The sequence below is a fragment of the Chelonia mydas genome, chromosome 8 (genome assembly GCF_015237465.2).
Source record: "Chelonia mydas isolate rCheMyd1 chromosome 8, rCheMyd1.pri.v2, whole genome shotgun sequence".
Taxonomy (NCBI): Eukaryota; Metazoa; Chordata; order Testudines; family Cheloniidae; genus Chelonia; species Chelonia mydas.
This window is the reverse complement of record NC_057854.1, coordinates 50,138,985-50,163,150: the sequence shown is the minus strand read 5'-3', so window position 1 is coordinate 50,163,150 and position 24,166 is coordinate 50,138,985. Positions and strand designations below refer to the sequence as shown.

Below are 24,166 nucleotides of genomic sequence, written 5' to 3'. Positions count from 1 at the left end.
TGTGTGTTTGCTGCCCCCACAAACGGACTGGCATGCTCTGACTGTGGGGGAGAACCCTATGGCCTGTCCTGGGGAACTACTGTTGCCTGTTTGCCTCTCCTGTATGTGCATGCTGACTCACCATGGGCTACTCCACTCTGACAGTATGCGCTGGAGGAGCCCCAGCTCACTGGGGATAGTAGCAACTGCACAGATGAATGAAAGGTACCAGGCACTGGCTGGCAGGGTGGAGGTCTTAGTCTAGAAAACTCATATGTGTGTGTCAGGCTTACAGGATAAAGCTCTTGGATTGTATCCTCTTTAGGGAGAGACCCCACCTTCATAAAGCACCTGGTACAGTGAGGCCCTGATCCTGACTAGGGAGTCTGGATGCTCCTGCAGTCTCACTAATTAATACTAATAACCCCCACTCTGTAACACTATGGCCCTTGGAGGCCACTGTATTGATCGATTGATTGAGACATAACCCCAGCTGAATTAATCAGGGGCCTCTACCCCAGGGGTGGGCAAACTACAGCACATGGGCTGCAGCCCACCAGCCGTTTTAATCCGGCCCTTGAGCTCCCACTGGGAAGCGGGATTTGGGGCTTGCCCCGCTGAGGAGTGGGGTCTGGGGCTTCCCCTGCTCCAGCACTCCAGCTGTGGAGCAGGGTTGGGGGGTCACTCCGCACGGCTCCCAGAAACAGCAGCATGTCCCCACTCCGGCTCCTATTCATAGGAGCAGCCAGGGGGCTCTGCTCCACATGCTGCCCCCACCCCAAACGCCACCCCCACAACTCCCATTGGCCGGGAACCATAGCCAATGGGAGCTGCAGGGGCAGCACCTGTGGACAGGGCAGCACACAGCAGCACCTGCGGATGGGGCAGCACGCAGCAGAGCCACCTGGCCGTGCCTCTGCGTAGGAGCCGGAGCGGGGACATGCTGCTGCTTCCAGGAGCTGCTTGAGGTAAGGGCCACCTGGAGCCTGCACCCCTGAGCCACCCCCCTGCACCCCAACCCCCTGCCCCAGCCCTGATCCCCCTTCCGCCCTCCAAACCCCTTGGTCCCAGCATGGAGCACCCTCATGCACCCCAAACCCCTCATCCACAGCCCCATCCCAGAGCCCTCATGCCCCCCCCCAAACCCCACCCCAGCCCAGTGCCCCCTCCCGCACCCTGAACTCCTCATTTCTGGCCCCACCCAGAGCTGGCACCCCCTCCTGCACCCCAACCCCAATTTCAAGAGCATTCATGGCCTGCCATACAATTTCTATACCTAGATGTAGCCCTCAGGCCAAAACATTTGCCGACCCCTGCTCCTAGCCTGTGTCCTTGGAACGCCTTGATGAGTCCGACCTACACAGAGCTAGTGCCTTAAGATGAAAACCCGCAGCTAGTGGTTCTGTCTAGACTAGTGCAGTGCGTAATGTGTGGTGGGAAGTGATTACAGCCTCTGCTAGCATATGGTGTTAGGGACATAGGAGATTTTCCAAAGCACTGACAGTCAATGGGACTTTTCTGCTTAATCCTTAAGGAATGTTTGAAAACATCTCCCTGGGCAATTGCCATAGCAGGTGAGAACAGGAGTCCATCTGGGCCAGTAGCCAGTTCCCAGTACAGAGAGTAGGTTCCTGGAGCCCCAGAGTGAGCAATTTGAAAAACCTGCTTCCTAATGCCCACATGTTGGTGAGTGCTTTATGCGGATTTGGCGCTTTTCATGTCTTATTCAATGGACCTGTGAATGTTGTGATTGTCCATAAAAATGTCTGGTTTGGTGTCTGACAGATGAACTGGATTAAAACCAAAAATGGTCAGAGGGAGAGTAGTCTGAATTGGGTTATGAGGCCTCTGAGGGTCTCACCTCAGCCCATTGAACTCAGTGCTGCCAGCCATGAGTCTGTCCCAAACCCTTGTGAGAGGCCTGGGCATCCACTAGGGGGTTTCCCCCCAGCTTCTCCTGCCCAATTCACCCCACACCCAGGGCCCAACATAGCTGGTAACTCATTCACCTGCAGCAGGTGATGCCCTGCAAGGGCAGCTAATGGCTCTTATCTCAGACCTTCCCAGAGGCATTGAACAGCGAGTGACAAGCACCCTGCATGTGACCTCAGTGGTGAGCTTCCTTCTGACTGAAAGAAAGCTACATCTCAAGAATATATAAGGCTCCCCATACCATTAATTTTACGCTCAGGTTGAGCTGGACGCAGACTCCCATCATGCTTTGCAAGTCTATGCTAATTAATGGTTCAGTGGTCCAGCAAGAGACACGAGAGAGCCAAGATCGTACAACGTTCAGGATTTATCCTTTCAAATGCCTTTATACAATCACATGCCATAGACAAACAAAATCCCAGTGTGCATTGCAAAGGTATGTTAATGAGGTGTTCAGCGTTGAAACAGGAGCTGGGACGGGCGTGAGCCAAGACAGTACAACATTCAGCCTTTGTTCTTTCCTCCACGTGCACAGTCCTCTCGCAGCCAGCCCTTCCTAAAAGTAGAAGTTACTAAGTTTCCAGACATCACCCTGTACAGTACCCGTGCTACTATCACACCACAGCACCCCCTTTGGGAAGCCACCTGTGAGAACAACCCCTGGTCACACGTTCTGAAGATAGCAAAATTCAACGGCAATGCTACAACCTGCTTGCACGGTTTATAGTCTCGGATGGTCCCTTACGGTCCATATCGTCTTTCTCGCTATGTGCATAGCTTAGTACACGCGCTTCCCCCCGTTTTGTTCTCATAACTTACTTGGGAACGGAGATATTTTCCTCCGTGTGTGGAGGAAAATACTCTTCGCTCCAGCGTCGGTTTCTATTCGTGGCGCTCTCTGTGCACACCCAGGAAAGGGAGAGTTGGGTTATTTGTACCTTGCCCTTCCTCTGCTTCCCCTCCGCCCCTCCCCCACTGGTCACAACCTGACTCAGAGTAAGACCCCCCCGGGCCTGCTCTGAGGAGCTGCTGTCTGTCTGTCCCACAGTGCGCGCTGTCCCAGCGCAGGCTGCTGCAGACGCCAGGCGATGTATGCTCTGGCGGAGACGCCAGCTACTGGGTCAGCGCAGAAATGCAGCGCGTGAGTGTCCTGGGAGGTGATCAGTGACTCTGCTAGCAAAAGCGTGTGAGGAACCTGGGGGAAGACTGAGGGTCAGTGAGACTGGTGCTGAAGCCTTCCTTGAAAATGTCTCCCTTAGCAGCTGCCATAGTGGGTGAGAGCAGGGGTCCATGTGGTCTGGTATCCTGCGTCAGACAGTTCCCAGTACTGAATGCTACAGAGGGGAAATGGAAGGAGCCTCATAGTGGGTTAGGTAACAGAGTAGCAGCCGTGTTAGTCTGTATCCACAAAAAGAAAGGGAGGACTTGTGGCACCTTAGAGACTAACCAATTGGAACCTGAATAAAAGCTGTCATTGAGTGTAGACTAAACTCAAGCCGCAGCCCAGCCTCTGGGACCGTCGCACCTCGCAGGGTCCTAGAGCCGGGTTGTCAGTTGAAGCCCGGAAGTCTACACAGCAATGAAGCAGCCCTAGCCTGGGGAGACTGAGTCAGCTGGCACAGGCCAGCTGTGGGTTTTTAATTGCAGTGCAGACCTACCCTCAAAGAAAGGGTGCTTCCTAACCCCTCGAAATTGCTGGCTGGTTTGTGTCTTGAAGCATGTGAGTTTATATCCCTTCCAAACTGATGTTGTTAGTACAGTATATTTTTTAAAATTGAAAGTACGAGTAAATGTAGCAGTGACTGTTGTGATTGGTACTGTTTGACTAGCAATGAGTGTCCCAGACTAATGTGCTGTATATAAATAAAAAGTTGTCTCTGATGGCCTTGGATAAAAAGGATCAGAGGGAGAATAGTCTGAATTATGTTATGAGGACCATATGTGGCATTAGCCTCACTTCATCCCATTGAATTCAGCAATGCCAGCTATGAGTCTGTCCCAAACCCTTGGGAGGTGAGCATCTTCCAAGGAAGAAAGACCCTTGTTTCCTCAGCTTCTCCTGCATATGCCTAAGCCAGGGCCCAGCCTTACTAATAACTCATCCACCTGCATCAGGTGATACCCTGTAAGGATAGTCATTGGCTCTTATCTCAGACCTTCCCTAAAGTACTGAGCATAAGTGTAACCTTCCTGATGAACTTCCCAGTGAGCCAACTGAAACAGTAGCAAAGGCAGTATATGAATCTCCAGCATCTGTATCCTTTCAGGTCAGGGTGAGCTGGGGGCATCATCCTAGTACGCATTGCAATTATATGCTAATTAGGAATCCTGTCTCTTCCCCCTCCCTTATCATGCCCACCCACAGGGTATATAGCACATGTTTTTCTTTCACAGTGGGTCAGCAGGGGGCAAGGATCAGCATTTACATCACACTCCCCATCAGTATCCAGCCCAAGCCAGGGAAGCTACTGATCTAATCAATGGACCAAATGTGGTGATGAATCCTGGTCATGGGCCACCTGAGGCACATCACTGCACGTACGCTGAGAAGAAGTGAGTCAGCTCTACTGTCAGATGCTGAGTGTTGTGGGGCCAAAGTTCTGTTTCCAGTACACCAGGCAGCTGATGGTACAACTGATGGTGCCCTAAAAAACTGAGAAGCAACCCACCAATAACAGACTGTCTCCACTCTGACTACAACTCCCTGCCTAATTGTGTAAGTCACTATCTAGCTCAGGGGTGGGCCAACTACGGCCCGCGGGCCACATCCGGCCCACTAGCCGTTTTAATCTGGCCCTTGAGCTCCCACTGGGAAGCGGGATCTGGGGCTTGGCCCACTGGGGAGTGGGGTCTGGGGCTTGCCCTGCTCCAGCACTCCAGCTGGGGAGCAGGGTCGGGGGGCTGCTCCTCATGGCTCCCAGAAGCAGCGGCATGTCCTCCCTCAGGCTCCTATGCATAGGGACAGCCAGGGGCCTCCGCTCTGCATGCTTCCTCCACTCCAAACGCCGCCACCATAGCTCCCATTGGCCGGGAACAGCAGCCAATGGAAGCTGAAGAGGCAGCGCCTGCGGATGGGACAGCATGCGGCAGTGCCTGTGAACAGGACAGCACACAGAAGAGCCGCCTGGCCGTGCCTCTGTGTACGAGCTGGAGGGGGGACATGCTGCTGCTTCCAGGAGCTGCTTGAGGTAAGCGCCGCCTGGAGCCTGCACTCCTGAACCACTCCGCCGCCCCCCAACCCCTTGCCCCAGCCCTGATCCCCCTCCCACTCTCCAAACCCCTTGGTCCCAGCCCAGAGCACCCTCCTGCACCCCAAACCCCTCATCCTCAGCCCCACCCCAGAGCCTGCATCCCCAGCTGGAGCCCTCATGCCCTCTGCCCCTCCTCCCCCAGCCTGGTGTCCCCTCCTGCACCCTGAACTCCTCATTTCGGACCCCACCCCGGATCCCACACCCCCAGCCAGAGCTCTCACCCCCTCCTACACCCCAACCCCAATTTCATGAGCATTCATGGCCCGCCATACAATTTCTATACCCAGTTGTGGCCCTCGGGCCAAAAAGTTTGCCCACCCCTGGTCTTGTTGTTGAGAACCATACTGAAGATATCTGCTGTGGGAGAAGCAGTTGACAGTATTAAGCATGTGGCTGCTAGGACCATGGTGCCTGGTATCAGGTCAGGGCAAGCAGTATTCTGGGTAAAGGGCCTTCATTTCACCCTGAGGCACTCTTTCTGCAGGAGTTACACTCTGTTTGCTCCTTTGTAACCCATGTCATTGCTTGGGGGGTTGCATCTGCTGGAAGTATCCTAATTAGGCTGAGTTTTATGCCAGGAGCTTCATCTTAATGCTTTATTTGCAATTCTAAATCTGCCTTCTCCTCCCTCTTAACTAGAACAGAGATTTGCTTCTATGAGTGGTGGGTGGTACAGCTGACCCCTGGGCAGTTATGCCTCACCCCCGTGCAGAAAGCGCACTCAAGTTCTTCAGAAACAAAACATCTGTACTATTTTCCACTTTAAGCATTATTCAGCTACTGCTGGCCTTTTAGACAAGGCTGTGAGTGTGTTTATTAGCAATGAGCTTGGATTTGATCTCTCCCCTCTAAAAAGCTTTTAAAAAGTCTGCCCCGGGGTTTGGACTTCACAGATTGGGCCCATAGATACTAATCCTTGGAACAGATGATGGTGTAAAGGATTTGTGGGCATGAGTTTTGGACAAATGCAATATTCAGAGCAATGCAGGCCTTCTTAAATGGGCACCAATAAACCTTTTATCCCTCCCCATTGCATGGAGGCTGCATTTTAACAGAAAAAACTATTATGAAAATATTTTAGGGAGTGTTTTTAAACAAAAAACTTTTTTGTATCTCTTCATTAGTAACCCTGGGTACGATGGCATGGAGCTCACAGGGAGAGACAAAGTCAACAGATACATTTAAAACACCTCTAAGAATGACCCTGAGTGTTTTTTTAAAACATAAAAAGAACACGACTTTAGAATACCCTTAGTGGGCCCCTCCAGGGCTGGGACTAGTGCTGTGTTTCTCACTGGCTTCCCCCCTCTTTCCAATGCTGCAAAGCACCCATTTCTAACTCTGCAGGGTTATAAGATATTGAGGGTGATATTTGTAGCCCTGGAAGAAAGTAGACTCTGGTGGCTTTGTGCTTCCCCCATCCCAATCTTGGGTTTTTCCAAGAATTGGAGAAGGCTGCAATATAATTTCGACAACCCTGTCTGAGTTCCAGCAGCCTCACTGGGCTGCCCTACAGACTGAAGCCCTGTCTGGCATTTCTGCAGCCCTGTATTCTGCTGCAGCCCTGACATGTCCCTCCCACCACTATGCGAGCATTTAAGAGGAAGGTGGCCTGATGGGTGTCATCTACAGTGCCTGCACTGTGGGAATCCTGCCTGGCTGATATGGGGCTTTTAGGACTCCTTTGCACCACTCCAGACCTTTACCTGGTATAAAGGGCTGGACAAGGGGTGAAGATTTCACCCTGAGCCTTAAACCTGCCACTAGTCCAGGTCTCAATATTATCTGGGCCTTGGGCAGTTTACTTTTTTGGTGAAAATTCCACATTTAAGAAGTTAAAGGAAACTTTTTTCTGGCAGGTTGTATTTAAAAAATGGTGGCTTTTTGAAACTTCCCTGAGCTTGTGGAGTGTTAGAATAGGGCCTGGTGAGCAGGGCTAGTTGGCAGAGTGCAAGTGAGACAGTCACCAGTGCCTGCTGAATGTCACTCCCTTGTCACATGGCTCTGCAACTGATCACCAGGATCCCCTCCACATACGTGGTGCGTGCACAGTATGTAGGACACATGGGCATTTTTATGCTTTAAATTAGTTTCTAATTGACACACCTGTTGCTTTTCTGGATGCATGGCTCTCCCCTGTGAAGTTCTGGGCCTGGAGGTGCTGGGCAAAGAGTGGGATAACCTGGGATGGATCTTAACTGGCCCACATAACTCCCCTCCCATGGTGCATCTAAGAAAGCATTGATATACCCAGCTGAATAACTCAGTGGTGCGTTGGAAGGTAGTACCCAGGTGTGTGCTCATGCCATGTTTACAAATGAATCAGGATCTGTGCAAATCCCTTTAGCTGCTGTGGGATTGCTTTGCCAGCAGAGCTTGCTGCTGTCCCCTGGGCTTTACCACATTTTCGTGTGGTTCAGCCTGCCGACTGACAAGCGGCGTTACACAATGACATGTAGGATACTGAGCAGTGGTGTTGTAGCTGTGTTGATCCAATAAAAGAGATTACCTCACCCATCTTGTCTCTCTAATAACCTGGGACCAACTGCTGTTGGTGAGAGATACAAGCCTTTGAGCTACACACAGAGCTGCTCTTCTTCAGATCCTGTGCATGCTCAACAGCTTGTCTCACTCACCAGTAGAAGTTGGCTCGATAACAGATATTACCTCACCCACCTTGTCTTTCATGTAGGGTACTAAGCAAAGGAGGAAAGCATCAGCGAAGACTAGAGCGGCCAGCGAGCATCCCTTTTCATTGGCTGTTTCAGGTAGTGCTTAGATCTTCCTAGCAGAGAGGCAAGTGACTGAAATAGGTCATCTGAGTCTCTATGCAAAAATCCAACTGGAGTTTCTTGGGTTGTTCTTTGCGGCCCACAACTCCCACCTTTACCCAAAAACCACAGAGGGAACCTGATCCTGAGCTGGTGTAAATTGGCATAGCTCCATTGGTTTAAATGGACCTCCATTGCTCTATCCCAGCTGAGGGTCTGGCTGAGGCTCTGGCTTGTAAGAGATAAGGATGCAGTCCCAGGAACCCACAGTGTTTTCTGAGGGCAGGATACTGAGAGGCATGAAATCTAATATCAAAACCCAACAATAGTGGGGGAATAGAGATTCTTTAGGATTCCAGGACAAAAGTGAAATTGAACCCCCAAATCCTGGGATTAGGGTTCCCTAATTCTTCATTTGGTGCAACTCAGAGGATTAGTGTCATGGGAAGGGGCAGGGTTCGCACAGCTGGGCCTCACTATTTTACACAGGCAAGTAGGGACTCTGCCTTCCTGACAAATAGTTTAAAAAAATACACTAACAGCCCCAATAAATTCCTCTTCCTCTGTCTGGCCACAAGGTGTCTCCTGCACTCAGAGCAGAGCTCAGCCACAGGCTGTGTGCGGGGGGGAATGGCACAGCTTGGTGAAAAGCATGTGCAAACAGGGAGCGAGAATGAAAGCCCTTTGCCTTTCACAGGCACATATAAAATCCGCCCAGAATAAGTGCTCGGGCCGCCCTCCCATCAACACTTCAAAGTCAGAAATACTTTTATTTTTAAAAATGCTTCTGCTTGGTTGTTTCATCAGATGCCATTGACTTGATATTGTCCATCCTGAAGTCAGAGAGGAACTGAGGCAGCTGCTTAGAGAGAGAGCCAGGATGCCACGGGCAAAGAGATCTGTTCCAGACGGAGAGCTTTCTGAGGCAAGAGAAGCCTGTGTTAACTCAGGACAGCTTCCCATGCATCTGTTCCCAAATGGGACCAATAATCAGAACCAGCTCTGCGACCTGTTCGTGAACAGTGCACGGGCCGCAAAGTGCCAGCTCTCCCCTTGGGACTCCTGTAACTGTGTGTTTGTGCAGGAGTGCAGGCAAGGAAAACTACCTGGGTTAAGATGGATATGATCTTTCAACCCAGCTCTGACTGCAATATTATGCAAAATATTGCTCGAGAAATGGAAACTCTTCAAGGTGATTCTTCTCAGGATCGCTGGTTGGAGTGAGTGACCTTGGGCAGCAGCACTGGAGAGACCCAGCTGTTCATTTCTGTGTCATGCTGAATCTATGGCCTCCCCAGGTGCAGAATCTGACTGCCTGGCCTCTTGCACAGGCAGAAAACAGTGCTCACAGCACCACATCCTCAGACAGCTCCACTGGGTCCCTCTTCGCTGCAGGCTCCATTTCAGGAATTACATGGAGGCCAGATTGGGCTGGCTCGATGCTTGGAGGATCCATGCCCAGATCTATCCTTTCCCACTCTCTCCCCTTTCTTCAGACCCCACCAAGGGCTCTGCACAGGTGAGGGGATCTGCAAAAGAGGCAGGAGAAGGTGTGTGTGTGTGTGTGTGTGTGTAGGGGGGCTTGTTGTGGCATTGGAGTGGGATGCGTATTGTCTCTTATCACTCCAGCACCCTTTTGAAACAGGCAGCAGAGGGATGTTTATGCAGCCTATGGCAGCCCTGCTTTAAGTCATCAGGCAGCTCACTGACTGGGAGTCAGGACAGAGCTTCGGGGGGGCTGAGAGCCGATAGAGGGAACCGGGCCTTGACCTGGTGGCCCCATATCCCGGTGGATCTATGGCGACCTGTGGGCCAGAATCCTGCTTTCTTCTGTGTGGGGAGCAAGCCCCACCTCCTAGCCTTCCCAGTGGTAGAATCCAGAGGGAGATCTGCAAGGGGCCCCCCTACATGGGTATCTGGCAGATGGGCACAATCCAGCCCTTTAGCTTTTATACTGGCCAAGAGGAGGCCACACAGAACTCAGGGAAGGGCAAGTGGAGGGCTTCATGACCAGAGGAGTCTCTTTCATCATGCTGCTCCGTGAGCAGGGGTGTGTGTGGTGCAGCGGCGGCTCAGTCAGCAGATTGGAGGGCCAGTGAGAGAGAGGCCCCAGGCATGTCTCCTCGCACAAACTGGAATTCTGCAAAAACTATACCTTGTGGTGCCTGTCAGGTCTGTACTTTGTCAGGTTTCAGAGTAGCAGCCGTGTTAGTCTGTATTCGCAAGAAGAAAAGGAGGACTTGTGGAACCTTAGAGACTAACAAAATTTATTTGAGCATAAGCTTTCGTGAGCTACAGCTCACTTCATTGGATGCATTCCGATGAAGTGAGCTGTAGCTCACGAAAGCTTATGCTCAAATACATTGGTTAGTCTCTAAGGTTCCACAAGTACTCCTTTTCTTCTTTGTCAAGGCAGATTCTCACTCCTTACTCGGGCGCTGGGAGTCCTCAATTTCTAGTTCAGCTGTGTTGGGGGTTGTTGTTGGCCAGATTGCGGGGCTGAGCTTTTCAAAGCTGCCTAAGAGACTTGGACGCCCATTACTATGAATGTGGGTCAGGTGTCTGAAGCCCCACAGCTGGCTTTGCAAAACCTCAGCCTTTCTGTTTCACATGAGCTTGATTTGGTGGAAGGATCCTGGGAGCACAAGCGTTGATGTGCCAGATGCCCTGGAGACTTGGTTTCCTGCCTCCAAGAATGGCCAATATGTGGAAAGCGGCAAAAGACAAAAAAAAAAAAAAAAAAAGAGAGTGCACCTTGCCAATTGTGCAGTGATGTGCTGGATTCTCCATTGACCCTTATGGTGATGGAGTGAGGTCCTGAAGCATGTGATTGGATTGCAGTTAGCATAAGTACAAATGCTATTTAATGGTCAGACAGTTATCCAGCCACAGTAATGATAATAAAAATAGCCTGGATTCCTCTCTCCCCCACCTAGGTCTGCATGTAGAACTCCCCCTACCTGTGCAGAGATGGCGTCAGACACCATCCCTTCCCCCTGAGGATCCCAGCGAGGTGCCATGGCAAGTGGGGCAGGCTGGGGGGGGTGGTTGGGAATGGGCATGTAGGTATGTCATATCCCCTCCTCTTGATAGCTCAGTGGTTTGAGCATGGGCCTGCTAAACCCAGGGTTGTGAGCTCAATCCTTGAGGGGGCCATTTAGGGATCTGGGGCAAATATTGGGGATTGGCCCTGTTTTGAGCATGAGGTTGGACTAGATGACCTCCTGAGGTCCCTTCCAACCCTGATATTCTATGATTCTTGTCCCACGAGGATTCCCTGAAGAAGACAATGCAGCATGGGGCTGTGTTATTTTTTGTGGAGAGCTAAGGGGAGGGTTCAGATGGCCGTGGGGCCAGAGACCATGCAGAAGCAAAGGGCCTCTGCCCAGATGGCCCCGCTGTCCCATGGATCCTGAGCATCTGCCAGATTTGGGAACAGGTGAAGAAACCCCATCCCCAGCTAAAAGTAAGGGGAAGAGCTCCATCACTGTGGCTCTTTGTGGAGATTTCCTCTCACACAGACCTTTCCTGCTTGCTGCGCTGCAGGAAAAAGTGACCCAGGACAGTGTCTCAAAACCTTTTGTCAACATGGATGAAGCTACCGTCCCAGCACTCCTATGAGGTAGGGGAGCTTCATTAACCCATCTGAGCAGGTCACAGAAGACAGAGAGAAGGTAAGTGACTGGCCCAAGGTGACACAGCAAATCTGTTGGAAAAGCTTGAATCGAGCCCAGGTCTCTTGACTACAAGTCGTGTGCCTTAACGTCAAACCCATCCTTCCTATTCCAGACAGCATTTGCCTCTATGATCTTCCCCTGCAGTGGTGAATCCAACAAGTTGACTGCACAATGGATTGCCTGTGATTTGTCAGCCAACAATTTCAATGGTCAAGTGAAGGTCACTGGTAAGTCCATGGAACAGCATTGTTATTAGTTACATAACAGTCACTTCCACAGACCACACCTGAGAACAGGACCTGGAGGAGATAGGCACCTTTAAACCTATCATGAGAGTTAATCCCTTCCCCAGAGGAGTTTAAAATCTAAATAGAAAAGAGAGACAATGGAAGTATCATTAGCCCCATTTTACAGATGGAGAACTGAGGCCCAGAGAGACATAATGACTTGTCCAAGGTCCTACAGGGAGTCTATGGCTGAACTGGGAAGTGAATCCAGATTTCCTGAGTGTTAACCACAAGACCAGCCTTCCTCACGAGAGCCGCCTTTGGATAACAGCTGCATGGAAGGGAATGATTATATGTCATCCTTACCCATCCCGATGCATGGATTAGGGACTTGTGGTCTTTCTGCCTAGCCTCCTCTGGGTTGTGTTTCTGTCCTCAGGGCATCGACTGAATAACCAAAACACTGTACCAAAGCCCTTGGATGCCTGAGCCTATGGAGAGTTTGGCTAATGTAATAGGAGAATTTTCTGGCTGGGGTCAGGGGAATAAAGCAGATTTTTTCACAAGCAGAGCAGGTGAATAATATTGAAATCACCTATTAGGTGTTTAGAGTGGGGTGGGGAGAGAGAGAGCATAAATCCCCTGGACCCATTTCAGTGGAGATGCCATAGGTGTGCTGTATTGAGGACTGCGTTGGAACTGCAAGTAATCACGATAAAAGTGTGGGGGGGATGGTGTTCCTCGTCCTGCTTGCAGGCAGGGGGCTCTGTAGGGAAGCATGAGATCAGAGTCAGTCAGCAGCCAGCCAACCTAGAGTAAGGTGGGGTGAGCTGTGCCTCTTGGTTTTAGGGAGCAGCCTGCTTTTTCTTTCTCTCTTTTGGAGTTCATGTGTGATATTGTTCTGAATTCTAAGACATAAAGGAATGTTATGTTGCTACCTTCCAGCATGAGTACTTTATATTTTTATCTAACTTTTCTGTGTGTAGGTTGTGCACATAACAAGAGGCTTGCACCAGAGCTGGATTTGGTCTTAAGACCCCAATGCACCCCTCTATTGAGTGGTTTCCTCCCAGCCAAAGCTGTTGCGATAGGGCATTGTGACATTCAAGCTGTGATTCTTGCACTGGCCCCAAAGTTATTTTAAGACTGTTTTTATATCTTGCAAGATTTCCCCAGCCTTGCTAATTTGGAACTGCCCCTTTAAAAAATGGGCTAAGTGATGGCCCCATCTCTGTCCATTCAGCTCCCTGCAATTCCTCCAGTGTGGCCTGCAGCTTCAGGAGGTCATTCATTTTCCTGGCTTAATGATCTGTTGCAGAAAACAAGCCTCCATTATATGCTGACTTAGAACATGAATATTAATAATCCCCAGCGGTTCTTTGGTGCCATCCATCACCCAGCCTTGGAGAGCTCATCCAGAGCTGCTGGGTATGTGGGGAACTCCTTGATGGAGCCATAATGCATCCATGAACTCTGCTCAGTGAGGCTCTGCTCCGGGTGTCGAGCGTAGAGAGTCCTGGTGGAGCAGGTCTTGCTCTTTCCCAGCCCTGCTCCTGATGGGAGAGGGAGCCAGTAGCAGAGCGCAGGCACTCATGCTTTGTTCCTTGCTGCTAGCAGAGGCAATCCCAGCTGCAGGAGGAAGACACTTAAGCTATGTCTACACTGCAATAAAAGACCTGCAGCCTGGCCGTGCCAGGCCTGGGCCAGCTGACTGCTGGGTAGGAAACTGCTGGGCTTACATCGTTACATTTCCCCCAAAATAGGTGGAAGGTGCAGGGAATTTCATATCTGATCTCTAGTGAATCCTGGATGGTGCAGGCGGCCAGTGAGCTCTGAATGAGGGGCAGGCAAAACTGACACATAAAGATAATTTCAGAGCCCGTTTCCAGCAATGTGTCAAGACCATAATGTATGTGATTGAAAAGAGTGTAGGGGCTGCTTACCCTGCCTGCCCTGAGCAACCAGATACTGCCTTTACTGGAAATCTCAGGAGCTGGAATATAGCCCTAGATTCATCACAAAATCCCAGGGAGTCAAAGGCTTCTGAGAGTGAAAAACAACAACACTGTTATGTTAGTTCTTCAAAGGAAATACTTATAGCTACGTAGTGGGTAGGATATATAAACTACTCACTGATCAGCATTCATTACAAAGCAAAACAAATGAGAACCAAGCAAGATTAAATTCCACTTCATTTGATATTTCCCATGTTGAAGGCTTCCGTGCATCTCCTTAGTTTCAAACCCTGACAGTGATAATTCAACATGGAAGGGGTAATTGATACAACTTTGATGCCCAGGAGAGGATTATCCACGTGTCCATGAACTTGTCCGACGGAGCTTCACATGTAAAGTGTTCAAATAACATGGCCTGCTTGTGAGAAAGCATGGGGGCTAATTAAGGCCCTCAGGAGCCACACACCTGCATTGGGGGCAGGCCAGCCCTGCTAGTGGAAGACACCTTCCACTGTTTTATTTTTGCTGGAGATCTGCTGCACATACTGTGCAACCAGGCTCCAAACTTGAAAAGCAAAGTGGGGCTCTTGGTGTGCTAGGTGTTTGTATAGCAGTGCGGAGGGTGCTATTATGTTACAGCTTCCAGTGGCTTCTGGGAAGTGTTGGGGTCTTGGCTCGGGAACTTCGTCATTTTCTGCCCAGTAAGCCCTGTCCTCTAAATGCAGGCACCAGGCTGGATGCCATGTGGAGTAGCCAAGAGGGAGGAACTTGAGTTGGAAATGTGTAACTCCTACAGACATAAATTAGCCTTCATGTCCACAGGGGACTGTGCTCTTAGGACATTAATTCAGACCCAGCCGGTAGGTCATTTGGGGCCTGGCTTTTAGGGATGATGAGTCCAGAATTCCAGCCAAAGTCAATGGGAGCTGCAGGTGTTCAGCAGCTTTGGAAATCTGGCACTTAGAGTTCTGCATCTATTTTGGTGACTGTGGTGTGGCACCTTCACTTAATGGGGTGACACGTGCAATCGGAATAGAGCAACATCATTGTTGTAGACTGTGCGTGAAGGGTTAATTTGTATAAGGCTGCAGCTGCCACATGCAGTGTATAAGCTCTGGAAAATAAAACATTTTCCGCAGGAGATGAAAACTGCACTGTGGCATACACCACATTTGCCAACTGCCCCCATGATCCCGTCATTGCGGGCAGAGCTGGCTTTGCCAAGCCAAGGCAGCAGGAGCCAGCTCAGATCTGGGAGTGGTGTAAGGGGGAAAGAGGCCATATCTCTGTCACCCCCTTGGAGTGCTCAGCCTTCAATCAAAGGGGGTGTGAGGAAATCCAGAGCCACCTGGGAGTGCTGGAAGAATTCAAAGCAGGAAGAGATGGCCCGGTAGGGTGACAGGTTTTCAATGGCAGCTGGCTTTTCTGTACAGCACAATAGGCTGCTGTGCTGAGCATGGTTTTGGTGCACACGCTGGACACCAGAAAAAAATGCAGGCCATCTAATACCCTCTCGGGTGCCACACCTTCCTGCCGCCCGTTTGGGTGTAGATCACTCAGGCTTGGATGTGGTGCTGGGGCAGTGCCACAGAAACCAATGGTGTTGTGCTCTCTTGCGCTGATATGGCCCCCATGAGTGAGGCTGTGGTAAGCACCCAGAGAAGTCCAGCCACCCTCCAGAGGACTTTGGTGACCGGTTAAGTCTGCTATTGTGCCTGCCCCACTGGCTGGCCGGCAGCAGGCTGTACATCTCTGCAGCACCGACAGGGTTAAGTACAGAGAGTTTCACATTCACCAGAGAGGCTGACATGCCCCCCCCTCCCCCCACTTCACCACCTCATCCCTGAAGAAAGCGTCCTGCTCATCTGGACTGTAAAGTCTTGACTGCTTTCCCCACCCTGACTCACCTGACTTCAGCGTGGGCATGAATGCTGCAGGTGGCTCAGCCGAGGCCCCACTGCGCCTGGCTCACGGACCGGACCCTTTCCTTCCTGACACAGCCTTGAGCTTTCCCACAGACGAGCAGAAGGTGGGAATGCAGCGCAGACAGCACCAAGCCACACTTCCTTGGCAGTTTCACAGCTCTTGGCTTGTGAGATTAGCAGCTGTGCTACTGCAGCTGGCTCTGGAGCTAGGGGGTTGTGACAGCTGCATAGCTGTTCTCTGAGGGGGTGTGTGTGTGCAGGGAGAGGTGGGGAAAGCCGGACCAGCAGGGGGTGTCGCTGTGCCAGCTTCCCTCACAGCATCCTGCCACTGTCCCTCAATGGTAGCCGGCAGCACCCCCACATAGCTCCAGAGCAGAAGCTACCTGCTTTGCTGAATTGAGACTCAGAGAGTGCCACACGTTCACGAGTGACTGCCGCTCTGAAAGGTCATTCTTTGTATGGCAGTAGCACCCAAAGGCACCCTGCCCCCACCCCCCCCAGGATCAGCACCAGGCCCTGTACAGTACAGGACGAGGACTCCATTGGACTAGGCACTGTCCACAGGCAGCCCCTGCCCCAGCTGTAGAGCTAAATGCACTCCTTGAGGAAGGACCTCAGCTAGCTAACTGCCATCACCATAGTATCTGAGCACCTCATGAATATTAATGAGTCAAGCCTCCTGGGGTGGGAAACGCACTATTATCCCCATTTCACAGACGAGGAACTGAGGCCTTGCTCAAGCTCACCAAAGAAGTATGGGGCAGAAAGCCAGGCATTGAACCTACCTTTCCACTGTCCCCGCCCAGTGCCTTCACCCCAAGACCAGACTTCCTCTCCACAGCCACACACTCACCTTTGCTTAAGAGACACTTTGTCTCAGTGCCAGCCAAACCTGGCGTCTGCTCACCATTTGTGACTGATATCAGGAGTGTGGTACGGCAGTCACAGAGAACATTCTTCTTAATGAACTGACCCCCACCCCATTCTAACTCCCTCTGCTGTCATTGTAGCTGCCTGACCTGGGGAGGGGCGGGGGTGTGTCTCTGGTGGACACGGAAAAGCCACTGTGCCACCAACAAGCCCTGGGAATGATCCTGATCAGGGCTGGAAGCCATGTACCCCAAGAGTGGGAACCCAGTGCAAGGATCCTGTGCTCCCAACATTAACAGTGATACTTTGGCTTAGGTCCTGAGCCAAAGGTGCATCACACAGCTCCCAACTCTTCTCCTGTTCATTCATTTGCCAAGGACTCGGATGCTAACTTCATGTTTCCTTCTTGCATTTCCCCATGGCATCTGGAGCCAGAATGTCCTTTCCTTCCATTGCCTCCTGCTCCTTCTCCTTTACCTGCCATTTGGCTGGTGCCACGCTCCCTTTTGGGCCCCCCACTTACTCCCCCCTCCCTTGTTTTTCTGTCTCAGAAGACGCGCCCAGGCCCTGCTTTTCAAGATAACAAATAGAAGTGCCAGTCCCGTCAGCACAGCAGCCCGAGAAGATAAATGGGCTGACACACAGAGCAACCTCTGTGAGTTGGGCCCTGGGGCCCCAGCAGGAACTGACACTGTGACAGATGGGCTAACAAGAGGTGCTGACACAATGGGGTCAGCCTAAATGTCAAAGGGGTGAAAGCTGTGTCTTTACCGCCTCTCTGCCTGGCCCCAGTGTGCTGTCAGGGCAGGGGATTGCCACGTATTGACTCCTATGAGTTGTCACTGGGGCACGGTTGCAGAGAAAACTATCTGGAGAACGGGCACCATTTCCTGTGCCAATGCTGGCATCGTAATTAACTTGGAGCTGCTGTTTGTCCCATCCTCAGATTCTACTGACAGGGGCATGGAGCCAGTTAGGTGACAGACCTGCAGCTCTGACCCTCTGTCAGATAGGCATCTCGTCACACTAAACTCCCTCCTATGCACTACCCCCAGCGCCTTTCTTGCCTGCTTCCCTCCCAGGCCTGCCCAGTCAGGTGGGGTCCCTCCCTGGCCTGCTGTGTGCTGACAGCTCTGGCTCTGGGCTCCAATCTGCCACAGGGCTTGGCCTTGCTCTGCCTGTCTGCGTGGACACCAGGGCCAGCAAGCCAGCTCTGCTCCTCTTCCTTCCACTGTGGCCAGCTGTTTGCCTCCAAAGCCCAGCCAGTGGGAAAGTATCCATTCTGGCACCAGTCATATGGCACAACAACCGTTGCAGGGAGATTAACAATTGCAAACATATTTGAAACTGTGTTGGACTTGTAGGCTGCCACTTCAATTTCTAAGGGGTTTCCTGGTCTTTCTTGGAGGCTCGGGGGCTCTGTAGGAAAACCTGACATCAGAGTCAGTCTGGAAAGTGCTAGTTTAAAAGTAAATGGGAGGAGTTGTTCCTCTCTGCTTTAGGGAACAGCCTATTTTCTCTGGGCTGGTCTACACTTGGACTTTTCACACCCCCGAGAGACATAGCTATGCTGATGTACATTTCCAGTGTAGACCAGCCCTGAGAAATAAAGTAGTGTGAAATTGCAACTCTTCCAGGAAGAGTATTCTGTTTTGGCTAAACTCTGTGTGCATGCTGTGAACATTACAGTAACCCTCAGCAATCAAGATTTTTTTTTTTAACCAATTTTGTTTCCAGTTTTCAAAAACTCCTTTGTGAATACCTGTGTGATTTCACTTTTTCCCCCATGGAAAATCAAATTTGCAAAGTCCAAAAAATTCCTTGGGATAAAATAAATGTGGCCTCAGAAACATGCAATTTCTAATCGTTCGTGTGTGCGTTTGGTGCCAAAGCAGCTGCTTGGCAGGAATCTCACACAGCAAACACAATCTCTGGGTTATGAAATTGCTTGAAGAAAACGATCAAAAATGATTGCACAAAGCGCCACTAGAAAGTTGCATGCCTTTCTCACAGTCCTGGCTGTACCTCAGTTGCTTGCTTTCCAAACCATCCGCTCTCACAAAGGCCTCCATATTTGTTACTCATTGAGTAGCCTACTGAGGCATAAGACCCGTTTTGCTCTCCCAGATGGGGAAAGAATCTGCTGAAGAGCTCATGTAAGACCCTGATCCAGCACCTAGGCAAACGGATTAGTCACAGGTTGACTGGCCCTTTAAGTGGAGTTGGCTCCAGTCTGCACCTGTGACCCACTTTGCCTGCCTCTCCGGGTGGAGAAAATGAACAATGTCACATGACACGCAGGTCATGTGGCAAAAAGCAGGCCTGCTGGGATGGAGATAAAACAGATGCCTGTGGAGCAGAGGAATGGTTCTAGGTAGGAAGCCCAGGGAGTTACTGCTTGATGAAGGGTAGGGTGTACGGGCTTCCTTACATAAAATGGCTCTTGCTGGCTCCCAGGAAGAGGGTCTCTTGATGCAAACCTACAGGGAACAGGAGCTAGTGAAAAATGCTGGAGTGTGGAGGGAAAGTCTGCTAGCCAGAGGACAGCCTCTGCAGGGACAGGACTAAGCACCTTGCACCAGGTGGGTGGGAGTTCTTGTGTTCACTTGTGAACTTTGTTAATAAACCCACTCCCTAAGAAGAGCTGTTACCCGGCAAAGGAAAACCTGAGGTTATTGAGGGAAGAGGGGGAAACTGAGGCAGTAGCTATCCCAAAGCTAGACTGGGTAAGATGTGCTGCTACAAAGGTATGAGTTCGCCTCAGTGACACAGTTACCTTGTATTACTGCAAACTTGTGTAGCTCTCTTACTATGTGGAACCCTGGCAGCTAGTAACGCAGGAGAAGCTGAGGCTGCTTACAAGAGACAGGGCAAACTGGCTATCCCAAGGGTATGTTTGTTGGCTCCTTATGGAACAGGTGTGGCCACCACAAAGTCACAGCTAAGGGCACTTGCAGAATCAGCATGTGAATTTGCTAGCCCAGATACAGCATCTACTGGCCCATCGTTATGAAAAGAAATTATACTTATCTTTCCAAAAATACTACTTGCCCTAGACAAATGGGCAAGTGGAATTTTGTGAAGCTGCTGGAAGGACTGGAAACAACTAGAGAAATGGCGCTGTTGCTCTTGACTAGGTGGAGTTATTAAAGCCCTGATCCAGGAAATATTTTACGCGCTTTGCTTCACGTTGAGCGTAATTCCAGATGAGCGTCCACTTATGAGGCCTATTTTGGTCGACATGCTGGGAAGTGAATATGCGTTTTCCACATCCCAGATGCGGGCCCTTCCCATCAGACTGTAGAGGGGTAGGGGGAGAGGAGTACCTTTCACTGTCTCCCGTTAGAGCTGTCCCACTTTGTATAAACAATACTTAGTAGGCCCTGCACTCACTTGGGATGTCCTCTTTCTCTTGTTTTTTCCCCGCTAATTTCAAAAGCTCTTGGTTTCATGTGAAACAGGAAAATATTTGAAAACTTGAAACTTTTCTCAGAATGAGAACGGATTCGTGACCAGCTCTACAGCTGGTGCTAAAGATGTGGGGCTGCAACAAATTCATAGCCCCTGCAGATCAGGCACAGAGGAAAACCCGTCACACACCCCCCACCCCCACTCCCCAGTGGGTCACGTAAACCCATGCATAATCTGTGTGTAACCAACAGATCTACTCACGTGCTGAAAGTTAAGCACCTGCTTAAGTGCTTTCCTGTATCAGGTCTGTAATTCCCATCCCTTACAGTTAAAATGGTCCAGCAATTTCACTTTGAAATTGGCTACTGCATATATTTATGGTTTAAGTAACCAAGAGCTCTGGCTTTACTGTCCACGAAAGGGTCTCCAAAAAACCATGATCAGGTTGTCTGCAGATTAGCGTAGACCTGCAATGCTACCTGGGCATTGCTAACAGGCCAATCGCACAAAAAGACAGCCCACTTTGCCGGGGGAAAGTGGCTGCTAAGGCACGCTCAAGGACGAGATGGCTGGGAGACTTTAACAAGATCAATACCACTTCCGGACAAGATTACATGCTGTACTAGGCAGCAAATAGACCATTTTTGCTGGATTTGGAAACCATTTATAGGGTCTGTTAGGGACAGTATAACACACCAACACACAAGGAAATAGCCAAGGTATTACCCACAACAGACTTCCTGTTTCATGTTTTTACAATGTATTAATGTGTAGAGTTAAAAGCAAAATAAATCAGAAAATCATGTATAGTGCCACCCACCCATATCCCCAGCAACAGCCTGAGGTGAACTGGGCCTAGGGGCTACTGCTATGTTGCAGCCCTAGCCAAGTCTGCTGTGACTCTAATTTCAGAGGGCTGAACCCCTATAAAAGGTCACCTGCTGCCCTGGGCATCATCAGCACCAAAAGATCTGGTGCCGGGGGCTATAGCATCACAGCTCTGGCCTGCCCAACTTTAGCAGCCGAGACTGGGAAGTCCCAAGGGAGCTGGGTGTAGACTGAGCTTTGGACATCAAGGTGGGAGGAGCATATGGTGAAATAGTTACCTTGTTTGCTTTGAAGTGGGTGCAGCCTCGGACCTTCCTGGTCCTTCATCCCCTTTTCCCTATGGAAGTCTCAGTCCCACAGGCTGAAGGCAAAATGCTGGGATGGAGCACTCTTTCCCAGCCATGGGCAGCGAGTTCTATGGGCCCGTGGTGCCCGGGCACCAGAAATATTCCTGGCCCAAGGGCCTGGCTCCAGTAAATTTTCCCACCTGCCCTGCCACCCCCGGGCTATTTAAAACAGCCTGGGGGCTCCCGCCGTCACCCGGCAGTGCAGTGGGGCTGAGCGGCTTCCTGCATGCTCGTTCCACATCGTTGCTGGCACATCCTTGCAGCCCGGGGGGGCTGTGCCCTGAACACCTCTGCAGGGGCGGTGCCTGGGGACAGCAGCACGCAGGCACCCCCCGGCTTTCCCCGCCTAGGAGCTGCTGCCGGAGGGGGTGCTCCAGGTAAGCACCGAACCCCACATCCACTTCCAGAGCTTACACCCACAGCCACTACTCACACACACCTTCCAACCCCGAGATTTCCTCCTGCGCCTCCACCCCCTGCATCCTCTCTCATCCCCAAACTCCCTCCCAGAGCTTGCACCCCTCACCCCCTCTTCCACTCCCACCCCCTGCCCCAGCCCAGAGCCTGCACCCAGCACCCAAACTACCTCCCAGAGCAGAGGTGGGCAAACTACGGCCCACGGGACCGTGCTGCCCAGCCCTTGAGCTCCCGTCCGGGGAGGTTAGCCCCTGGCCCCTCCCCTGCTGTCCCCCCTCCCCTGCAGCCTCACCTCGCTGTGCCACCAGTGCCCTGGCCCGCCGCTCCTGTCATGAAGCATGGAAGCGGGGCTGGCTCCAGCCGGATGGCGGGGCTGTGAGCTCCTGCTGCTCTGAGCGGCATGGTAAGTGGGTGAGGGGGGAGCGAGCGAGTGAGCAAGCGGGCGGGAGGGTGGGGGTTGGATAAGAGACAGGGAGTTCCGGGGGGCAGTCAGGGGACAGGGAGCAGCAGGTGGTTGGATGGGGCAGAGGTTTGGGGGGGGCGGTCAGGGAACAGGGAACAGAGGGGGTTGGATAGGCGTGGGAGTCCCGGTGGGGGGGGCTGTCAGGGGTGGGGGTGTGGATAGGGGTTGGGGCAGTCAGGGGACAGCGAGCAGGGGGGTTGGATAGGGGGTGGGGTCCTGGGGGGGCAGTCAGGTGGTGGGAAGTGGAAGGGGGCGGATGGGGGCAGGGGCCAGGCTGCTTGGGGAGGCACAACCTTCCCTACCTGGCCCTCCATACAGTTTTGCAACCCTGATGTGGCCCTCGGACCAAAAAGATTGCCCACCCCGTCCCAGACCCTGCACCCCAATCCCCTTCCTCAGCCCAGAGCCTGCACCCAAACTCTGTCCCAGAGCCTGATCTCTCACCCCTCATGCCCTCTGCACCCAAACTCCCTCTCAGAGCCTGCACCCTACACCCCTTCTGCACCCCAATCCCCTGCCCCAGCCCAGAGCCTCTACCCAAACTCCATCCCAGAGCCTGCAACCCAGATCCCCTTCCGCTCCCAAACTCCCTCCCAGAGCCTTAGGCAGGTGCTGGGGAAGTTTGAGGGGGCGGGTTCTGTGTGTTCTGGGCACCACCAAAATTTTTACAAATCTGCCACCCCTGTTCTCAGCATAGGCATTGGACTGGTTGGGTGGGATTTTCCTTCCTTGTGAGGTGAGAGATATACAGCTGGAGGGAAGAAACCACTTGGGACATGGGTGGTGAGGTTGAATGCACAGGCAGGGCCAGATTTCCCATTAGGTACATGCCTCGGGGCACCGGCATTCTAGAGATGCCTAAAAATTCAAATTTTGCCACTCCCAGGTCCTGGCAGAGGGCAGGGCTGGCTGAGGGGGAGACGGCCCCATGCAGCCCTGCTGGAGGGCTCCTCGCTGACCTTGGTGGACAGAGTTGCCTCCCAGCAGGGCCGGTGAGTGCGGCTGGGGGGGCAGGGCTTTGGAGAGTGGGTCTCTGGAGGAGTGTTGGGAAGTTGGGGGTGGGGGAGGTCTTTGTGTGTTGGGGCCCTGAGCAGTGGGGATTCTGTGTGGGGCACTGGGAAGTTGTGGTGGGGCTATGCAGGGGCGCTGGGCAGTTGGGAGGGTCTGTGGACAGAGGGGTGATGAGGTGCCTAAAAATTAAAAGTGGTGGGGTACCCCTGCTGCCCACGGTGGTTATGAGCTTGTGGCTGCCTCCAGGCAGAGGGAGCCCCCGCAGATCCTGGCCACCTCCGGGCAGCGGGGGGTGGGGCTCTGACCACCTGTGCCCAGGTGTAAATCTGGCCCTGTGCATTGGGTGAAATTGTGGCTCCAAAGAAGTTGATAGCAAAACTCCCATTCACATCAATGGGGCCAGTATTTTACACCTGGTCAGAACCCAGGATGGGTTGAGGAGGGCTGGGGGTTAATGGAGGTGGATGTTTTCCCCCCAAAACCAGCTGAGGATGAATCTTCTGGGGATTAGGGTAAAATACCAATCAGGATTCTTCTGTTCTTGGTTTGGATCTGTTTTATCCACTCCTGGCAGAAGGGTTGGATTGAGCCGGCTGGTTTCGCCATCCTGTTTATGAGGATGAGCCTCCGCGGTTGGAGAAAGGAGACCCCTGGGGTCACGGAGTGGGGCATGCACCAGGACAATCCAACTAAGGTACCTAACAAAATTATTACAGTTAATAAATAAGGATAATGGTGATGAATGCACTGGGCGTGGTCAGGCTGAGTAAAGTTCTACACTTAAAGCAGGGAGTCACCATCTTTGTTGCTGCTGATGCTAATAATAATTAGAGATGCTAAAACAAAACTTGTCTTTAGCTACTGGCAAATCCAGCCCGGTGACGACCAAGACAGAAGGCAGGGGAAATGTTGAGAGGCTACTCACGCCAGTGGGATGATTCAAAGCCATTTCTAAATGAGCTCAGCTCTCCAGCAGCACGTTGCAGATCTTCATGCCACCCCTGCAGCTGCAGGGACTTCACACACCCCTGGTCTCACCTGGAGGACTGTATGTGCAGTTGTCACTAGAGGGTTCCTACAGAGCTCCTGTTCAGGAGCCAAC

At 51.8% G+C, this 24,166-nt stretch overlaps 2 long non-coding RNA genes across 3 annotated transcripts; one reads left to right on the top strand and one right to left on the bottom strand.

Moving 5' to 3' along the window:
- Window positions 1–2,277: 2,277 nt before the first annotated feature.
- Window positions 2,278–16,271, bottom strand: LOC119566957. 2 transcript variants are annotated; one of them, XR_006283310.1, is made up of 2 exons: window positions 15,700–16,271; window positions 2,278–2,467 (listed from the first exon to the last, which is right to left on the bottom strand). It is a non-coding gene; the product is annotated as an uncharacterized LOC119566957 (long non-coding RNA). The 2 variants fall into 2 exon arrangements; XR_006283311.1 differs by lacking the exon at window positions 2,278–2,467 and adding an exon at window positions 8,679–9,462.
- On the top strand, window positions 10,227–23,922 carry LOC119566959. The gene is made up of 3 exons (XR_005226567.2): window positions 10,227–11,837; window positions 22,940–23,045; window positions 23,639–23,922. It is a non-coding gene; the product is annotated as an uncharacterized LOC119566959 (long non-coding RNA).
- The last annotated feature ends 244 nt before the right edge of the window (window positions 23,923–24,166 follow it).